Source organism: Sinohyriopsis cumingii, chromosome 11 (genome assembly GCF_028554795.1).
Source record: "Sinohyriopsis cumingii isolate HCF-2022 chromosome 11, ASM2855479v2, whole genome shotgun sequence".
Taxonomy (NCBI): Eukaryota; Metazoa; Mollusca; class Bivalvia; order Unionida; family Unionidae; genus Sinohyriopsis; species Sinohyriopsis cumingii.
Genome location: NC_142971.1, coordinates 23,346,751 through 23,368,629, shown reverse-complemented (window position 1 = coordinate 23,368,629; position 21,879 = coordinate 23,346,751). Strand labels below are relative to the sequence as shown.

Genomic DNA, 21,879 nt, shown 5'->3' with positions numbered 1-21,879 from the left:
CAACCCCAAAACAACACTAACAACATTTTAAAAAACCCACAAAAACGAGTGCCGTGCCGAAGCCACGGGCTAAAATGCTTTATTATCATTTTTTTTTATTTATAGCATCAATCACAAATTGAAATATATACAGTATTAGCGTTGGAAAAGAAAGTTTTCTTTTTGTTATATTTTTTTTTCTCACCCTAGCGAAACACTTTCTGCAAATGACCTTAATAAAGAAAAATAATAAATTAACCTAAACCACTTTGAATGTCGACCGTATCTTTTATTTACACGGCATCATGCGCGGAAGAAAATACCAACTGAACCGGGATTTCAGACAGCAGATGAATTGAAGTTGATTCATTGAACATCATTAGCAATTGTACAATCAAACAGATGCAACAATGAAAAGTGGAACTATGAAAAATCGAGAATGTTAGATTTGCGAAGGATTTATTCCGAATCATTGTCTGCTAATAGAGAATTCATGTCAGTTGCTGTGTCGGCGATGCCCACACAGCGCGCCGTCCAAATGTGAAGTTGCGTTTTGCTGACAGACATAACACTGTGCCATAATTTATCTGATGGCATGTAAAGAAGCTGCTTAAATTATAGTATTTAAAAGTTTCTTCATTTTGTAAGAGCTCAAGAAATTAATTCTGGTTTGAAAGACAAGATGACGGTAAAACTCAGAAGACGTAACTGTACAGTACCGTTGGTGTTGGAGACATCATAATAAAGGTAACTGCGTTAACTTCGCTTTTTGTTTGGTAATTTGTTGGATATTATCTTTTGCTGATCTTCTTTGAGCTTGGAGTAAATTTTACATTCTGAACATTTTTATTTGCACTTATCTGCTTAATATGTATTGCTGGGATATCATATAGAATATGAAGTCAGTATAATGGTACTATATTACATATTTGAATGATAAAAGACTGGTAAATGATATAATGATAAACTACAAAATAAATAATTTGCCCAATATCCCAAATATGTTAATTAAAACAAACATTGAATGTAAATTCAGATATAATGAGCAGTTGTAAGAAGTAAGAAATAACATTTTATCCATTGAACCTGTTATGTGTTATCATCATCAGTTTTAAAATAAACACATGGAGACAAGTTTGCTTAAATTCTAAAATTAACACACACACACACACACACACATGGTATTTTAATCTAATACAGAAATGGTGACATTGATATATGCAGACCAATAGTTTTTTTCTTCTACAGATATAAATTAAAAAGCCTAATTCTGAGAGTTTCACCTACAACATTCATGATGGGAAAGGGCCACTAATTAAGAGCTGACATATGTGGAAGAAAAATACCATCCATGTTGAAAAGGGCTAGAGGTAATGTGAGAAAACATAATTTATCAATCTTATTTAACATTATTGTTGATATTTTATCTCAACTGGTCAAAAGGCTAAGTGGGTTTATGTAATGGTCCAGAGTGTGTTATTTATTTCACATCCCCTTCTGTCTTTCAACAGTAAGAAATTAGCTACTTTGGAGTCCATAGTTCTGATCAATTTGTTTATATAAAACTTGGTTTTGGGCTTAAATCAACATCTTGGATAAATCTAATAATGAGGAAAATCCAAGTATATACATGTGATCATGTATAAGATTAGTTGAGTTTTTTAACCAGCCTAAAAGCCATACTTCCACAATATAGGCTAAAATCATTAAGTTGTCCTTGAAGTTTGATGAGTGTTAACCATTAATAATAATAAGGTGATCTTTCATCTGAGTATGTTACCACCGCATGCAATATTTATACATGTAGTGCAGTTTTTACTAAACTTAGAATACATGCTTATATAAATGAGATCTAGATTGAAGAAGTGAAGATGCATACAAATACATGAGGTTATAACCACTACTGCTGATTCAAGTTTGATCATGCTTGGCCATTGGGCTTATAGAGTCAAGTTTCACAATGATGCTTATTATGAGTGTGATAAAGGTATGGTAGTGAAGTGACCTTGCATCTGATTGGCAGAGTTTCTTATGATTTGCACAACAGTGTTTATGATCCAATTTAGATCTGACTTGTTTAATTATTTGCTTGTATGTCTGAGGCTATAAGCAAAATCTATGCATATAATGTGGTGGTTCTACATCTCACTAGCCATTCTTGCTACTGCTCTTAAAACTATTTCTCATTAATTTCATCAGACTTGGTGAATAGATTTATCTCATCAAGATATAGCAAAAGAGCAATTTTGTAAAAAAAATATTCATTCATATTAAACTCAAATTCTGCATCTGATTGGTTGACCTTGCAAATACTATAAGGGCTCTATTTCTGACAAAAAGATTATTTTGATTTAATGTAGCAGAAATGCTTATATGATCAAAACATTGAACATATTTGATGACAAATAAGAAATAGTTTTTCATGCAAATTTGATAAACATTGATAAATCGGTTCATATCATTAAAAGCTTGGAAGAGTTTGATTACATGCGAGACCATCACATATTAATCATTCTTTATTTAGAGAATTATTTTTGTCAGGATTTAGTAAAATATGTAAAATCAATATGGACTGGTTTTGTTATGTACAGCAACACTAGTTGTTTACTGAGTACTGAGGGAATTGGAGTAAGGCAAGGGTACATTGCAGTAGGTAACCTGGTTGACTTGATAACAGGATTTTAACACAAACATTTTTATCAGGAGTCTAGCATACTAACCATTGATTCACTGCAGATCCTGCCCCCATTAGTTACCTTTTAATACATAAAGCATTTGGGTTTTTTATGTCACAAATCCCATAGGGATTAAAATTAACATCATAGGTCTCACTGGATAGTTTCGTATTTTGACATCCCTCTAATTTTTAAGGTAGAAGGCATGAACCTAATTATCACAAGCCTAGCATTTATAAATTTACACATAAGCTAAATCTATAATGTGGTTCAGATTTACTTTGAGTTAGGCATGGAAATAGGTTGGCTTGTTGGTGACTGCCTGTCACAGTTAGATGAGCATTGGAGATCATATGCGTAACTTAGTCTGCAAATGAGCTGCCGACTTTTATTTGTGTCTGCTACAGAGGTAAATATAAAAAAATCTTGATGGTAGAGGGGTGATGAAAAGTATGCTAATTTGTTATAGTACTAGTGAACTTTATTCATGCATAAGGCACATACTGATTCTTTTAGTTGCCTTGTCACAGAAAAATATTGAAAATAGCTATTTCTAGTAAAAAATTAATGTAAAATGTACCTGCATCCTTTGACCCTACCAGAACCAAACTAAAAGCTCAAATTTGTGCAGCTGCTTTTGCTCATCACAAACATAATTGGGAGTATAACTGCTAACCCTACCCTCTAGCACACATTTCATTCATTCATTGGATTAAAGTCACGTGCACCTTTCGGTATGTGCGACTGTTTAGTTTGTACACGTTTGTGTACTTTTTGAATTTAGCGATTAACTTATACAATGCCCCCAAGCAAGCAAGCCGAAGCCCAGGTGCCCCAAAAGGTCCCGCCCAGGCTCTCGTCGCTGCAACCTTCTCCATCGTTGTACTCCGTTGGTGGTCTGTTTCTGCATCCTGCATCTCCTTCCTCTCTCATTTCAGGCAGTAACCGAAGCACACCAGCAGCAGTATTATTAAATTTTCGTTGCAATCAATGCCCAGTTCCCTATATTTATTGGGCTATTCCTGTACTATCTTGCCAAACATGTGATTGTCACATACGCTTCAGATATTCCTGAGTTGTGAATTTTCCTATCTTTTGTAAGGTCTATTAAATTTTGTGTACTTTGCGTACTTGAATTTTCCGGAAATTTTTTCACATCTAGTAGGCTTTTAGTAGCCCTTTATTTTGTTTTGGAGATCTCAATTTGGTTAAGTATTTCGTACGTGTGGCTTTAAACCAATCAGTGTGTTTCAGGGCCAGTAAGTTGTTGGTCAAAAGAGGGCTTTCGTGGGTCAGAATGAAAGCCCTATGTGGTAAAATTTGTTTGTAAAAAAGAAAAAAAAAAAGAAAAGAAAAGAAAAAAAAGGTGGGTAGGGAGTGTGTATGCTATATTTGTGTGATGGCTATAGACGTTTTTGTTCGTTTTTCTGCTTTTCCCACATATCCCGACAACACACATTCACGCTCACTTTCTCATTCACACTTATAAGTAGATGTGGGGGGGGGGGTGGCCTTATTTATTTTGTTTGATTTCGGGAAGGCAATTCTTTTCATACTGGGGGGTGGGGGTGGTTTGATTATTTGAGGCATACTCTTTTCATTGTTTCTGCCTTCATTCCCCAAGGTCTGCAAGTGTCCTGTTCTTTCTTCTTTTACTGCCTTAGGACGTTTAACTTCATTCTGTGCCTTTTCCTGCTCTTCTTTATTTCAGCTCTTTCTGCCTTATCCCGTGTCCGTTTCTGTTTTGGTCTTCTCGTCCTTTTGATACTGCCATGTTCGCCGTGAGATGTTTTCTTCGAGGGAGGTGGTTTGATTGCCTTTGTTTCCCTTCGCTTTGACCACTTGGCTATTTACCTGTTATTTTTGTTTAGCTTAGCTATTTGTGATTTATTTTAATGTATATTTTTTTTATTTTTATTTTTTTATATTTTTTTTTTTTTTTTTTGAACCTACGGGGCCTAGCATGCCATTATAATTCCAAAACAGTGATTTTGTAATATTCGTCCTTATCTGGTTTTTATTGTTCGGGTTATGAGCGGCGGTGTCAGTCTGTGAACCCACTAGCCCGAGCCGGCCGTCACAATTCCCAAACAGTGATTTGTAATATTTTGATTGGTTTTTTTCTTTTTTGGTTCGATCTTTTAGGTTTATTGGTTTTAATTTCTTTACATGGTCTCTCTTTATACCCAACCCTTCATTCGGTTTAGATTTGTCCCCTTTTGCCTATTTTGTTAATGAATGTCATGATGTTATTATAGGTCATTCCTATGTTATTGTTTTTTGCCACAAGTAACTCCGGGTATGTCCACCGTTCTCCTATTTGTTCCTGTTGAGATTTTAGTTCGGCCCTTTCCTGGTTGTATTTGGGGCATATATTTATTAAGTGTGCGATTGTTTCTGGAGTTGGGCAGTAGGGGCAGTTTTCGGTTGGTCCCCTTTTTATGTGTTTCCCTGCGCATCCTGCCAATAGTGTTTTACCTGTTCTTATTCTGTTTATTATTGTTATATCGTATGGATTTTTGAAGGTCGGACTTTCGACTTTTCTACTTACTTTTTTCATCATCGTGTGTATTAGACTGTTTGCATCCGATTTTTCCCATAGCTCTTGCCACATGTCATTGATCTTGTCCCATGTTATTGATTTCAGTGACGCTGTATGCTATATTTTGGGCTTTTGGTTCGTTTGTGGCGTTTTTTGCTTCTGCATCTGCTTTGTCATTGCCTGGGATTATGGATGTGAGAGGGTATCCATACGAATTCAACGTGTTTGTTGTTTTTTTCAATCTCTTTAAGTAGCGATCTTGCATGATTAATCATATTAGGTCTGCTCTTGGATTGGTCCGTTGCTAACGATTGTAGTACACTGTAAGAGTCGCTTAGAATGACTGCCTTAGTTGTGGGGTATGTTTTGACGTATGTTAATGCCATTAGTATTGCCATGAATTCTACCGTGTATATAGCGCATTGGTCTGGGAGTCTTTTTCCAACGGTGACATCTAATTTTGGGATCACTATCCCTGCTGCAGTTTTATTTGGATTTTTGGTTTTTGATCCATCTGCGAAGATTTGCGTGTATGTCTCGTATTTGTTGTCAATGTACGTTAGTATTGATGCTCTTAGTCCTATCGGGTCATTTTGTTTTTGTCCTAGTTTACGTAAGCTAAGATCTATTTGTGGTGTGGGACAGGTCCACGGGGGGTCTGGGTAGTACCTTATTTTTTCTGGGTTGATATTTGCGATTTGAAATTTCCTTTTTAATTCTATAATTATTTTCCCACTAGGTATTTTTTTATTTTTTCCTTTTGTATCGAATGGTTTGTCGCATGCTAAGAGGGCTTGTAGCGTGAGGTGGTTGGGTTGGTGTATTGATATTCGAGTCGAGTATCGCAGCATCAATTCCTTCCGCCTTAGGTCTAGCGGGGGTTCTCCTACTATTATTAAGATATCTTGTGTGGGGGTACCATTTAGGACGCTGGTGCATACCCTTAGCGCTTTTGATTGGACTGTGTCTAGTTTCTTTAGTAACGTGGCGTTCGCCGCTCCATATACCTGGCAACCGTAGTCCAATTTTGCTCTTATAAGTGCTCTATATAGGGTAACGAGTGTTTTTTGATCAACCCCCCAATTCACCCCTCTGAGGTTTCTGTGGAGGTTGATGTCTCGTTTGCACTTCGTTACGAGTTCTTGGATATGAGCTGCCCACGTGAGTTCGTGGTCGAATACCATACCTAGGAGTGTCACTTGTTTTTCGAATTTGATGGGTACCCCCTTTAGGGTTAAGTTTGGAGTGGGTGGGGGGTGGCCACCTCCTGGATTGGAAACTATGCCTACTGTTTTTAGAGGTGACAATTTAAATCCCCATTTATCTGTCCAATTTCCTGTATCGTTTAGTCCTTTTTGTAAGTGCTTGGTCGTTTCTCTGCTGGCCGGGTTGCCAGTTTTCCATACGGCGCTGTCATCGGCGAATTGGGATAAGTCAAGGTGGTTGGGTTTTACCGCTGTTTCCAGGTCGTTTATCATTATATTAAATAAAGTTGGGCTGATTACGCTTCATTGTGGCGTGCCATTTTCCAGTTTGTATCGTTCGGAGTAGTCTTGTCCTAGTCTGACTTGTATCTTTCTATCGGTTAGGAAGTTAGCAATAAATTTGTATATATTGCCAGTTATTCCGTATGGTTTAAGTTTACTTATCAGTCCCTTAGTCCACATTAGATCATATGCTTTTTCCATGTCTAAGAAGATGGCTGTAACATATCTGGATTTTTAAAATTTTTCTCTAGATGCTAATTTGACAGCGGTTTCTAGTCTCATGAGTTAGTCTATTGTGCTTCGGTAGTTGCGAAACCCGCTCTGTGTATTAGCTAGTAGTCCTTTGCTTTCTAAATGGTATTTCAGCCTGTTGTTTACCATAATTTCCATTATTTTACATATATTGTCTGTTAGTGATATGGGCCTGTATGATTTTATATCGCTTGAGGGTTTTCCAGGCTTAAGAATCGGGACCACTACTGCCTTTTTCCATCTTATAGGTATGGTACCGGTTTCCCATATTTTATTAATGAGGTTAAGTGCAATTGTGACAAGTTTTTTGGGTAGGTTCTTGTACATTTCATACCCCAAAGTGTCCTCCCCGGGGGATGTGGTCTTTTTGCCGGCGAGGGCCTTTCTCCATTCGGCTTCTGTAAACGGAAGGTTTAGTGGGCCGTCATTATTTCCTGCTTCCTTTATGTTGTCAGAGTTGCTTTCCTCAAATTGCCTTTTATGATTTTTAAACTTATCCTCTAAGTTGGTATTGCTACACATGTTGGCGAAATAGTTTGCGAATAATTCTGCCTTATGTTTGTTGTTTTGTCCAGGTATGTTGGGGGTTATTGATTTAGTTTTGCCTCTCATTTTTTTAATTCTTTGCCACACCTCCTTCGATTTTGTGTTAATATCTAGTTTTGATCAGAATTCTCTCCATGAGTTTTGTTTAGCTATCATAATAGTTTGTTTGGCAGTTTTTTCCTTTTCCTTGTAGTAGTTAAAGTCCCTATTATTTTTAGTTCTTTTGAATTTGTTTAGAGCTCTTTTTTTCTCTTTAATTGCTATTTTACATTCATTATTCCACCAGGGCACTGTGGGTTTGGGTGCTACTCCTTTAGTTTTAGGAATTGTTTCTTGGGCCATTGTGTTAATGGTTTCTATTAATTTGTCATTAAAGGTGTCAATGTCCCGGTGATATATGGTTTCTGGGTCGATCGAGTCACCTATCTGTTTGAACCTAATCCAGTTGGCCTGTTCGTATTTCCATCTTGGTGTGAAGGACGCTTTATTTTGAGGTATTCTAATTTGTATTTCTATATTTATAAGGTAATGGTCACTTCCCATAGGGTCGCTTTCATCAACTTGCCAATCAGAAATGCCTGCTAATCTTGGTGTGCATAGAGATAGGTCTATTGCTGATGTGTGGCCTGTTCTGTCATCTATCCGGGTGTGCATTCCGTTGTTTAGAAAAACTAAGTTGCATTTTTGTGCCCATTTTTCTACAATTTTTCCTTTAATGTCCGCCTTTTGACTCCCCCATAGTTCATTGTGCGCATTGAAGTCCCCGCATATTACCACCCATTCTCCACAGTCTTTAATCATTTTGATTGTTTCGTCTGCACTTAAATTGCGCTGCTCATTTGTTTCATAGAGGTTAACGATTAGTACCTGCTTAGTTTGAGCGGTTATTTTGACTATCTGTATTTCGAAGTCATTGGGCGGTCTACTATCTGTTAATTTATGCATTTCTGATGTAATTCCATCTCTAACAAAGGTTGCTAACCCCCCTCCTCTTGCTGTGGGGGATCGATGCTTTAGGTATTTGGTGTTGTAGCCTATGATGTTTGGGATACGTGAGGTATCATTTAGGTGGGTGTCCTGTATGCATATAACATCTGGTTTTCTTTCCTGTTCAAGTATTTTGTTATTTAGTTGGTCAGCGTGGGCCCTAAGGCCGCGTGCATTCCATTGCCATATTTTGATTTCTGCTCTGGAATCCATCTCTAGTGCAAAAAGTCTTAATAGTTTGTTTAATTTACTGTTGTTTTCATTTTATGCGTGTTTCCTACCAGTGAGGGTGCTACCTATTTATTTTGTTTTTGGTATCCTGATTTTTGTTTTGGCCTGCTTATAGTTTACCCCATGGGAGATCATATATTCGACTATTAGGGCTTCTCTAAGAGCCCTGGGGCATTCTGCGTGGTTTGGTTTGTGGTTACCACTACAGTTAGCGCAGTGCTGATTGGTGGCGCTACATGTTTTCCGGTCTGGGTGGTGAAGACCACATTGATTGCACCGGAATAGGTTTCCGCAACTCTTAGAGTAATGCCCCCAATTTTTGCAGTTGCCACAGAACCGTGGTTTGTTTTTGAAAGCAAAAATTTTTTTAGCCTCGAGTTTTTCGGCTATTTTGATAGTTTCTTGGGTGGCGCCCTTAAAAAAGAGTACCACTGCAGTGCTATCCTTTCCCCTTCTTGTTTTTAGGCGGATTGCTTTCTCTACTTCCTGTCCTTTACTCCTTATGTAGTCTACTATTTCATTGGTTTTATTTTGAGTTGATATGTATATGACTCCTTTGTTGTGTGTTTTTGGGGGGTTTGGGTCTATGTGTTGTTTTGTTCTGTTGTGTCTAGTGACCTGAACATTTATTTGGCCTATTCTTTCAATTTCCATATATTTGGCAATCTGTTGTTCAGTGGTGCATTTGATTATCAGCAAGTCGTCTCTAGTGCTTTTAAGCGTGAATTCTCCTTGGTGATGTTTGTTCAATTGCCATGCTATGGTTTTAAAGGCTAACTTCGTTATTTTGGAATTTACTCCCTTGACGAAGAGAGTCAGTTCAGCGGGGTGTTTCTTGTTTTGGATATTTTGCAGACTGGTCTTTTTTCCCCTGGTGTTTGTCTCTTTAGCTGACTTTATTTCGTTGTCCATAACCGGCTTGCTGGGTCTTGTATTGACAGTTAGTGTGTTCCTTATTCTTTCTAACTGGTATTTGGGATTTGGTTTTCCTATTATTCTTACCTTTTGTTGAGTCGTGTGTGACTGCTTTATTTGTGGTAGGGTGAGGGCGTTCTGTTTCATCTAGTAGGTTCTCAGTTTGAGTCCCCTGGCTGCTAGTGTTTTTAACCAGCGTGGTCTGGGTTGTTTTTGTGCTTGTTGAGTATTGTTCCTCAGTTTGGGTACTCATGTCGGATGTAGTTTTGCGGTTACTCGGTAGATTGTCCACATTCTCGTTTACGCTTGGTGACAGGTAGAGTCTACTCATCGAGTCAGTTGGGGTCGAGTTGAAAATTGGCGTTAAGAACTGTATCTGTCGTTTTTCTCTTGGGGGGATGAGACTGCTTCGGAGTAAGTTTGCCTTAGTTTATCTGCCTTTAGGTTGACCAGGCAGCTGAGATAACTATTTGATGATGTGACATTAATTTTGTTGTTATCCATCTTGAGTTTCTTTATTTGATGTAAGGTATATATGACGGGATATTTCTTTATCTGTCTTAACTATACTTTATTCTACTTAGTACTATGAAAAAGCAACAGCTGTAAGGGGATATGCAAATAGCTTTTATTCTGATTTGTGTAATTAATTATTATATTACTATTATCCAATTTAAACTTATTGAAAATTATTTTCTAGCCAAATGGTCAAAGTAAAAGGTTTTACTTACCCCGATCCAATTTTCTTTTTAAGATCTTTAGAGTTTTTAAATACAGCCTTCTAATTATACAAGTTTCATTACATTGGTCAATAATTAGTCACATGTGATGACACTTGTAACTAATCAAACCACAGCAACAGAGAGCAGACTAAGCACTGATATTTATATGGTACAGTGGCAATATACAGTCTGTCTGCTGCAACACATGAAACAAACTGGACAAATCTGAAAGCCTTGAATTTGACTTTAGTTATCTGTATGGTAGAACAGAACCTGAGTTGAAAAGCTTTTAAAGAAAGACCTTGATATCAAACCTAATAATAACTGCAGGAGTTATATTATGGATAATTAACCATTCTCTCAGTTTCAAACTGGGCATTCCATCCCATGGGGTTCTAAATGTAAACCAAGTGTAACTGATATCCTAATGAACTGTAAAGACCATAGCAGCACAACAGCAGGGGACCAGGTATGTCCAGATCCAGAAATCACAGACCAGTTTCAAACTGATGATGAACCACATAAAAATTACACATCTGCTAGAACTTATGTTATGAAGATAACTTAAATTGCATTATTATTAATCCTCCTCCTCACATTCATCATAATTGAGATGCATCATATGTGTTTTACTGTAAAATAGTTTATGCAACATAATTCAGTGAAGACCTTTGCTGCCAATTTACCAGTGAACCATTTGTTTCAATGAACATATTTTATGTTGTAACAAGGAGCATCATTTAAACATTATGATACACTTATCATACCTGTATATGAAATCTTAATACTAACACTTATACTTGCAATACTACTACTAATAAAAACACCTGCATTGATAATTTGATTATGTTCAATTGGACTTGTATCTAAATGATCACCAGCTGTATAAAAAGACATATTTTAATATATAGATATTGGATGGAATACTAGTTACCACAATTGAATAGTCATATGATAAATGATATATTATTTTAAACAATTTATATTTGCAGTGAAACATACTTTTACATTATTTTCACTTAAATTTCATTTATAGAGCAGTATACTCTGCATTCATTAAATTACTGAAATGGTTATAATACAACAACAAATACTGCAACTTCCAGAATCACAAGAATCAAAAGATATAAACAAAAACTTCCCTACATGTATCAACAGTTGTCACTTAATAGACAGAACTCTGAAGATTTAGAATAGGATGTTAACAAATTAGGTATTCAAGTTAAAAAGAAAAAAATACCAAGTAAGCTTACTACCAAAAAATCAAACAATAACAGTGAATTTTAGTACATTCCCAGGAAACAGAATATATGATTTTTCTTAACTTGATCTGATACATCTTAAATCTATAGAAAATGATTCATATTGTATGACTAAAATATTATGTAAACAAAAATTCCATCACTTTTTTCAGATGCAACATGCATACCCCAACCCATCCTTCTTGATCATAAAGTATACCAGCATTCCACTATAAGATGGGGAGCTGTAGTGGCTCAGTGGTTAGCTTTCTGGACCTGTGAAATAAGGTAGGTTCAAATTCTACCATCAGACCAACCTGGGTTAGCTACCATGGTGTGTCCTTGGGCAAGGCACTATACTTAAAGTGCCTTGGCACTAAATAACTTACTTGTGTTGGTTTACCATAAAAGGCCAAACCAAACACAAAAAAACAACAACTTTAAAATATGAGTTTTGTCAATACTAAGTAATTGAAAATCATACTGAAGAAATGTTTTTGTTAATACAGATTAATGGATCTAAAAAATCTCTTTCTTCTGCAGGAGTTTAAAATGTTAAATTAGAAAGGTCATGGTACACATTGCCTTGTTCGTACACATCAGGCTCCGTAACCCATATCCAACTAAAAATTTTAGTAGAGTCTGAATAAAACATATTTTAATCTGGATGATAATATTCTTTCTCCATTCATATATTACACCACCAAGATTGATCCAAATAAGATTACATTTTACTATAACACTGAGGATGAGTATGCCTCTTAACAACTTACAAATGTGGAGAGAATGGAGTTAAACTGAACTTTGATTTCTTTTCAACCATAGCACAAGATGATCATTTATTATGAAAAAACCTGAATAAAGTTGGAGTTCATAACCATGACAGTCTTGATACAATATAAATTCAATATATTATTGTTGTCTTGAGGTATAGTTCTGTATATTACAATCTCACACAAGATCAGGGTATATTTTAGTACCATACATTTAATTCGGGATTGTATTAATACCTATTCTGGTGAATGAACATTAAATAAGATTTACTATTTTGGAACCAGTTGCAATAAAGTTTACTAAACAAGAGAAAATATGACTTTACTATAATATCTAAAATGTAAAATCTGCAAACAGAATACTTGCTTGACTTTACACTTCAACTATATCATAATATTTATTTGAAATGAATTTATACAAATGGCATTAAATTGGGTTTCAGGCTGGTAATGACAATGGTAGTAGTGAATAGGGACAGTCTAGGGACTAGGGAACTTCCATGTTAAAAAGGGTATATCCACTCTGGGGACTATGTAATTTAACATCAGAGAAAGAAAAAAAAATATCCATTCTAGGGACAAGGGGAATTTAACATGGGAGAAAGAAAAAAAACTATTCACTCTAGGGACAAGGGAAATTGAACATGGGGAATAAATCGTGGGACTGTCTTGGGACTAGGGGAAATGGAACAGGGTCGGGACCCTATTTTAATAAGGTCCCGACCTGATGGGTCTATGAAAATGGAACAGGCGAAAATTGAAACAGGGAGGGGTCTCTATTTTTTTATTATTTTTTTAAACAAAAAAATAAAAAAAGGGGTAGGCAATTGAAAGTCAAGATCTTTTCGAGAGATAGGAATGGCCCTGAAAAGGGCCTTTGGTTTTATGTTAATATACCCTTAACATAAAGGGCATCTGTGACATCTTCTTCTTGACCTTAGGCTGTGCCTGACTGCAGGACCATAGATTAAGACTCTTTTGAGGCATCCTTGATGCTCCACATAAGATTCTTCGCATCCACAGGCTGGTGTCTGTCCTGTGGATAACTGTCCAGTTGGATCGGACATACATTGATATGTCCGTCCGGAACATCATCGAAGACACAAGCGTTGAAGATTGTACATCGGTCCACATGTTGGGGTGCTGAGTAACAGGTGAAGGAATGCAGTGAACTGTACTTATTTATAGGGGGAGGAAGGATTGAAACGGATTGAGTTTGTTGACCAATCCAAACACACGTTACAAAATTCAGTCAGCCCACGTCCAATCCGAAGAGAGCAGTCTGTGACGTCACATAGTCTATATAGATTCGCTAGCGCCTGTGCGTAGTCAATCTAAGCGACAGTTTTTCAACATGACGGAAACTCAGAAAACGATCAGTTTGGGTGCACTGATGGTGGAGACTACCCAAGGGAACCCAGACTTACTTTCAGAAGAGGTGAATTGGGATTTTGTGGATTTTTTTACCTTGCAAGAATTTGTTCCTGAACCTTCGTCACCTTCTCCTTCATTACCGCACATGGAAAATTTTAGACAGAGACAGAAAGAAGAATTGGAGAAATTTATACAACAGCAAAAGGAAGCGGAACAAGCTTTTCTCCTACAGCAACAGCAGCAAGAAGAAGAGGTAAGAAAAAAACAACTTCTTTATTACGGCCGAAGAGAATACGACCTTCCCAAGCTAAACACTCCAACCCTGTGACTACGCCTACTGCACCATCCTTAGTGATTTCAACGAAATCATCATCAACAGTACGCAGTCCAGAAGTAGGCCTTGGCCATGGCAAAGGCTTAAGACAGTTAAAGTTGATTGTTTAAACTCACCCCTTACACCAAAAAAGGCCCTTTTCAGGGCCATCCACGTCTCTCGAAAAGAGATAGGCTTTCAATTGCCAATAACTAATAAAAACCATTTTACCCAATAGTACCCGTCTGTGTATGAGTGTGCGTGAGTGTAGGTTCTTATTTTAAAATCAAAACCCAAAGACACTTACCTTTTATAATTAATTTATTCTTTTATAAATATTTACAATTCACAATTCACAACAGAGCACTTTAAAAAGTTCATAGACTTATTCTGTCTCATTGTTCACTCTCAGTTTTTTTAATTTCTTCACCGTCATAGTCTTTTCCTCCTCTTCCTCTTCACTTTCTTCCCTTCTTTTCTTCTCCTGTTTCTTTTTCTTCACCTGTCTGTTTTCTTCCTCTTCTTCTTCCTCTTCCTCTGAAGAATCCCTCTCTTCTTCTGACTCCTCTTGTTTCTTTTTTGGGCAGTCTGGTGACCAATGTCCTTTTTCTTGACAATAATAACAGGTATCTTGACTTTTGTCTCTTCTAACCCCTTTTTTTTCTTTTTTGACGGTCTGGACACTCTGAAGACCAATGCCCTTTCTTCTGACAGATATAGCAAGTATCTTGACTTTTATCTTGAAAGGAAGGAGAGTAGTCCCTCGGCTGGTCTGAAGAGAATTTTCTAATGACCCCTCGCAAAGCTCTGATGAAACGTTTGATCTTGGTAGTCTCTTCCATTGTTGTGCTCAGTTTGAGAGTGAAATGAATAGTGAAAGGACAAGACACATACCCTTTATATACGCTGGTCTGCTATGACTATAAATTAATCCATGGTGTTTAAACTTTAGTCATTTGACTTTTTGCTATCGAGATGAAATGATCCAATTCATTTGAGAAGAAAGAAGAAGAAAGTAAGAGGCAGAAACGTGATCTATCGCCTCGTACTAGGGCTGAAGTCTTGGCACAAATTCATGCCAGTGATTTTGAAGAGGACATGAGTGAACCAGAATCCAAACCCTCTAAACAAAGTTTACCACCCTTAGTCAACCCTGAAAAGTACTATGACATTCGAGAGACGGAAAAGCGTCCCTCTAGAAAATTTAGAACTACGGCTTACAAATACACAGTGAAGTTTAAAGATTTCAAGTCTGAAGTACTGTTAGAGAAAGCAAAAGGGTTCATCACCGACATGTGGGATTCTTTGCTCACCACACTCAAGCGACAATGTCAACCCAAAGAAGATGATCGCTTGAGACTTTCCATACAACATGATGGCTTGAAATCCCCTGTTTGGATCGAGTTTAGCAGCCCTGCAGAATTGACCACTTCCAAAGTCATGGACAAGATTCAACACGTGCAACAATCTAATGACCAGTTTGACATCACCGATGGAAAAGCCACACTGGACATGACCCACGTCTCTCCTCCTCAAGGGACCGGACAATGCAGAAAGACCTTATTGGTCAACAACCTTCGCATTACCAAAACAAGTCTTGTCCAAATTAACAATTTTCAAGACCACATGTGTTTAGCCCGAGCCATCGTGGTGGGATGAACCTATGCCGACAAGAACGACACGGTAGAATGGAAAAGAGCCTGGGAGAACATTCGAAAATCGAACCGAGCCAAACAACGAAATGAAGCAGAACTTCTGTTACAACAAGCATGCCTGTCCAAAGACACATCCTGTGGCATTCCTGAGATGCAAAAATTGCAAGATGCCCTAGCTCCACGATACACCTTGAAAGTGCACCCTCAAGAAGTGCGCGGGTCTCTGTTGTTTCGAGGGAAAGACTTTAAGGATGGAAAATACATTCACCTCTATCATCACGATGACCATTTCGATACCATTACCACTATCACTGGATTCCTGGGATACAAATATTACTGTGAGAAATGTGACTTATGATGGTTATAATAATCGAGAGCAACACAAACATTGTGGATCGAAATGCTCAGGATGTTTGGCCTCTCAACCCTGTCTGAGCGAAGGGCAAGAACCAGTGCATTGTCCTGCTTGTCTGCGCACATTTGTCAGCCCTGCCTGTTACCAACAACATCTGAAGATGCAAGGTTCACAGAAGAAATGTGCTTGTCAACTCCTGAGATTGTGCCCAATGTGTGGACAAGGTCTATGTATCAACAGTACCAAGGCACACGTATGTTCAGGAAAGAAAAAATGTCACATTTGTCACTGCATTGTGGACTTGGAACACCAATGCTACATACAAAAATACCAATCCCAACCAGAGAAAGAGGATGGTCACAAGAAGAAGAAAGGCAATTTCATTTTTTTCGATTTCGAATGCATGCAAGAGACCAGTATTCACATTCCTAATTTCTGCGTGGCTCATCGAGCATGCGAGAAGTGATTCAAGAACCTATCTTGAGTTATTGCCCTCACTGCAGTAAGATTCCTGGAGGGCGTGAAAAAATCTTTCAAAGACTGAACACACTAGCCGATTTCACACAATGGGTCTTAGACCCCATCGACAAGACGTGGAGCCAAGAGGACATCGAACATTATTATGGAGATTGTCATCACCATGCCACGGTGATGGCTCACAATTTCTCCGGATACGATGGACAGTTTCTTTTGAGATGTTATACGGAACGTGGCATCGAGCGTCCTAAAATCACTTTGAACGGAGCCAAAATCATTTTCATGCAAGTGGGACAAGTGCAGTTTAAAGATTCGATGAGCTACTTAGCCATGCCTTTGAGTCGAATGCCTAAAATGTTTGGAATGACAGAAATGGCTAAAGGGTACTTTCCACACTTTTTCAATACAGAAGCCAATCAACACGCCATTCTACCCCATTTGCCTCAGGCTCACTATTACGACCCTGACAACATGCGTACTGAACGAGAAACTTTCTACGCTTGGTACCAGGCTCACGCCTCCAACCCTTTCGACTTTCAGGAAGAAATGCTAAAGTATCGTCGTTCCGACATGGACATTTTACGGCGATGCTGTGGAAAATTTTGAGAACTGTTCATGGAACACGGAGGGGTTGATCATTTAAAAGAGGCTTGCACCATTGCCAAAGCTTGTTCCTTAGTCTACCGACAACGATTCATGCTTGAAAACACTGTGGCTGTCATCAGTCCTCAAACGGCCAACTATGTCAAACGTCAATACTCGGTCAAAGCCCCATGCTGGTTGCATTACTTGTGCGACAAGGAAGACAAATGGATTCAGCATGCCCGCAACGGACAGGGCGAAAGATCATCGGAATGCATTCGGTCAATGGCTGGGACTTAGAAAACCCCAAGATCATGTACGAGTTTAACGGTTGCTTATTTCACGGATGTCCCGTCTGTTACCCTGACCGCGGCACTAAAAATCAGTTCTTACAACGAACCATGGAAGACTTGTACCAGGCCATTTGTCAGCCACGCCTAAAGTTAGAACAGGAAGGATACCAAGTGGTGGAAATGTGGGAACACAAATACAATCACCGTTTGAACACCGATCCTGAGTTTAAACGCCTCATAGAAAGTTACCAGTTCATGGACCCCCTGAACCCAAGTAATAGTTTGTACGGAGGAAGGACCAATGCCACCTGTTTGCTGTACCAAGCTGACGAAGAGAAAGGAGAAGAAATCAAATACTTGGACGTGTGTTCACTGTATCCCTATGTGTGCAAATATTGTTGCTTTCCTGCAGGGCACCCACAATTGTTCACCGAACACATCGACCTAAAAAACATTCGACAATACGAAGGCTTGATCAAGTGCAAAGTTTTGCCTCCCACGAACCTATACCATCCCGTCTTACCTCGCCATTGCCAAGGCAAACTTGTGTTTCCTTTGTGCCGTACTTGTGCTGAAACGTGCAACCAAGATCAACCTTGTCATCACACCCAGGAAGAACGGGCCTTGACGGGGACATGGGTCAGCGTAGAATTGTTCAAAGCTCTGAACATGGGATACCAACTGTTAGAAGTGTACGAAATTTGCCACTTTCCCAAGACACAATAATTCCACAAGGGTGACCCCACGCAGAAAGGCATTTTCGCAGACTACGTGGATGCCTTTTTGAAACTGAGCAAGAAGCCAGTGGCTATCTGTCCTGGTGTCACACTCCCGAAGACCAAAAGACATTCAGAGAGAAATTCTGGGCACAAGAAGGCATTACTTTAAATCACATTCAGAAAAACGAAGGCAGGCGATCGTTTGCCAAAGTGATGTTAAATTGCTTGTGGGGTAAAATGGCACAATGACCGTGTTTACCCAAGACGGAGTATTTGACCGAACCTTCCCGCTACTTTCAGATGATTCACGACAAAGCCAAATTCATGAAACACGTGGACGTCGTTCGTGAGGATTTGATCTTGGTGAATTACGAAGAAGATCTGAACTTTGTAGAAGATGACCCCTTTGGAAATGTCATCATTGCAGCTTACATGACAGCTCATGCTCGCTTAAAATTGTACGAAGCTTTAGAACTGTTAGGGGAACGTGTCTTGTACTTTGACATGGACAGTTGCATTTATATCGATCACCCGAGTCAACAGCACCCTGACATCGAAGGAGACCGTTTAGGAGCCTGGACAGACAAGCACCCCGATGACAAGATTCTATGTTTCGTTAGTGGTGGTCCCAAAAATTACGGCTACGAATACTGGGACAAACAAGGAGAAGTGCACACGAAGTGTAAAGTGAAAGGACTTACTCTGAATTATCGTACCAGTCGAGTGGTCAACTTTGGCATATTGAAAGAAGCCTTGCAGTCTAGAGAAAGTGACCACCTATCAACCCAACAAGATTGTACGTTTACCCACACACCACATCGTCAGTCGACCCTTGGAAAAAGTCTATCAAATCGTGTAGCAGAAGCGAGTGCGGCTTCCCACCCACTTTACTTTGCCGTATGGACATGTCGGTATAAAACATTGGTTGTAAGAGGATAGCCACCCACCAGAAGGATGACTTCGCCGCAGCAAGAATCGAGTGAGAAATCCAGTGAGAACTCCAAGTTCAAACCCTACCATTTTCCAGTCTTCTTACCTGACTATTGTGATTGTGCCCGTCGATTGGACACGTTTCAAAAATGGCCTACGGATAGGGAAGGATTACCTTCTTCGTATGTTTTAGCTAGAACAGGATTTGTCTACTTCGGACCCGAGTCAGGATTGGGATACGAAGTACAGTGTTTCGCTTGCGGACTGAAGTTACGAATGGATCTATGTATCTACAAAGATTCAGCTATTCTGGAACATACTCGATGGTCTCCGCACTGCCCTTACCTTTCAATGGCCTTTCCACCCATTAAACTACGGTACAATTATGACGGTACCTTCCAAAACTAGACGTAAACACATTGCATCCTATTTCATTGTTGTTTCTTTTCCACATAATAGCTTATTTTTTATAAAATGTTAAACTTTACTAATCTTTTTTCAAGATCACTTTAGTTTGCAAAAATATATCTTGTCATTTATTGGCATTCTACATTGAATTTTGTAAACTAGCTATAAACCTGACCTAATTACTCAACTTAACTGCTGACAGAAACAGTCTACAGTAAATGTATTTCATTTCTATAGCTCGATGGATAAACATTACATCTTTCAAAGCTGTGCACAGAATAGGCCGACATATCACGAGTCAGGAAAACATGGGGGTGGTATCCCCTGTGTCCAAAATTAATATCATTTTGAATAGAATATTCTAGTGACAATTGCCTCTTTTCAAATGGTAAGCATTGCTTTTTTTTATTTTCATCAATCTGTCAAATTCGGTATGCATTTTGCTTTAATATTTGAGATGGAAACCTTAGGTGCATAGAAATGTCAGACAGCATTGTACATCATGGATGGTGTCCAACATACTTTTATGATCATAAAACAAAATCCCATTTTTTGGTTATGGCCACTGATTTAAAAAATATTCATCCAAGCTAAATATAATAATAATAATAATGAGGACTTTGTATAGCGCCTAATCTTTAGAAGCTCTAAGCGCTTTGCAACATTAGACAACATAAAAACATACACAATGATATGATTACAAAAACAAACACCATGAAATTAGAAAACATAAAAAACATGCTGAGAATATTTAAGGTAGTTAACATTATTAAGTCATTAAGTTTGTTTTTGTAGTCAGAATAAGTAGTTTTGAGAGCACTCTTGAATGGGATCACTGCGTCTTTGTGTCTAAGTTCAGTGGGCAATTCATTCCATGTTGCTGGGCCCTGGTATGCAAAAGAATGCTGTCCATGTGACTTTGTTTTCATAGTGAGAATAATGAGTATATGATTGTCGGAAGAGGAGTGTAAGTATCTTGCTTGTGTGTACACATAGGTGAGGTCGGATAGGTATGTTGGACTAGAGTCTGTCAGTGAAACGTAGCACAGAGAACTAATGTTGTGTTTGATTCTGGATCGAATGGATAGCCAGTGTTGGGTACAGAGCAGCGGGGAGGTGTGCTCTGATTGTGGTACTCTAAGTATGATCCAAGCAGCTATGTTTTGAACTTTTTGAAGTCTCTGCAGTAGATATTAAGATGAACCAGACAGAATTGAGTTACCATAGTCCAGTCTTGAAAGCAGTAATGAACACACAAGTGTTTTAGTGGCATCAACTGAAAGATATCTGAGAATGGAGCTGATGCGTCTCAGCTCAAGATACGCAGCCTTGCATATGTTCATGACATGTTGGTGCAATGTGAGAGTACTGTCCAGAGTAACACCTAGGTTTTGTACTGATTGTGTGAATTTAATGTTGGTGTTGCTGATATTTATTGTGTGAGGTAATGGATGTGAATGAGAAAGTCTTTGATAAGTAAGTATGGCTTGATTTAAATTGTGTTTTTCATGTGACTTGCCAGAGATTTTTAAATGAATTGATAAAGTAACTTGAGACACATTTCAAAGTACATGTTTTAAAAATATTCCATTGATTATTGCTGGCATTTAGAAAAATGCAATGCATCCTTTGTTGTGAAACTTATTTTAAAACATTGTATTACTCATGCAGAAGCCTGCTTGAAAACTAATGGCAAAGCAAAGGCAAATGGAATGGAAGAGACCATATCAGAGACCCTCAAATATGCACCCAACCAACGCAGAATGATAAAAAACAAGGTAATCCAAATGACTCTTATTTCATCAATATTGGATTCAGTTTCGTCTTTTAAAGCATAGTATTTGCAAAGCGGATGCATTTCTAAACTGATAACAAAATCAGCTTATCCTATTGCCCAGGACTATCAGAGCTAGAGTCCAGCTAACTACAATATGCATATATCTTGTCTGATCGGACAAGTGCCTCCATTTGGAATTTTTATTCACATGAAATATTTGGATGAAATAAATTCATCTTTGTGCAAATTGATTGCACCATCCACTTGCCAGAAATGACAAGTAAGTGCAAAGTTATCTTGTATCATGGCTTAACGATAGTAAGGGAAGCACAAGTGCAGTGAAGAAAATTTCATACATTTTTATAATGCTGATTAACATGACTTCTGCATATGTAACTAGTGCTGAGATGATATGACTTTATTTAAGCATTACAATTTTGTTTTAATTTGCAGGTGCCTGAGCAGAAGAAGTAATAGATAAACTTTACAGTGGAGTTGGAGACTGATTCTGATTCATAATCTTAATTAAATCTAGAAAATAAACATTAAAGTCATATTAAAATATCTGTTGTATTGTTTCCTTCTTTCATTTTTCTCTTAAAAACAAATGTCTGAACCTTTAGTCTGTAAATTCAGTGGATTCCTT

General features: G+C 38.1%; 1 long non-coding RNA gene across 1 annotated transcript; it reads left to right on the top strand.

Moving 5' to 3' along the window:
• The first annotated feature begins 283 nt into the window (after positions 1–283).
• LOC149787773 (uncharacterized) lies at positions 284–21,315 on the top strand. The gene is made up of 4 exons (XR_016424097.1): positions 284–726; positions 1,228–1,349; positions 11,751–11,865; positions 21,128–21,315. It is a non-coding gene; the product is annotated as an uncharacterized LOC149787773 (long non-coding RNA).
• The last annotated feature ends 564 nt before the right edge of the window (positions 21,316–21,879 follow it).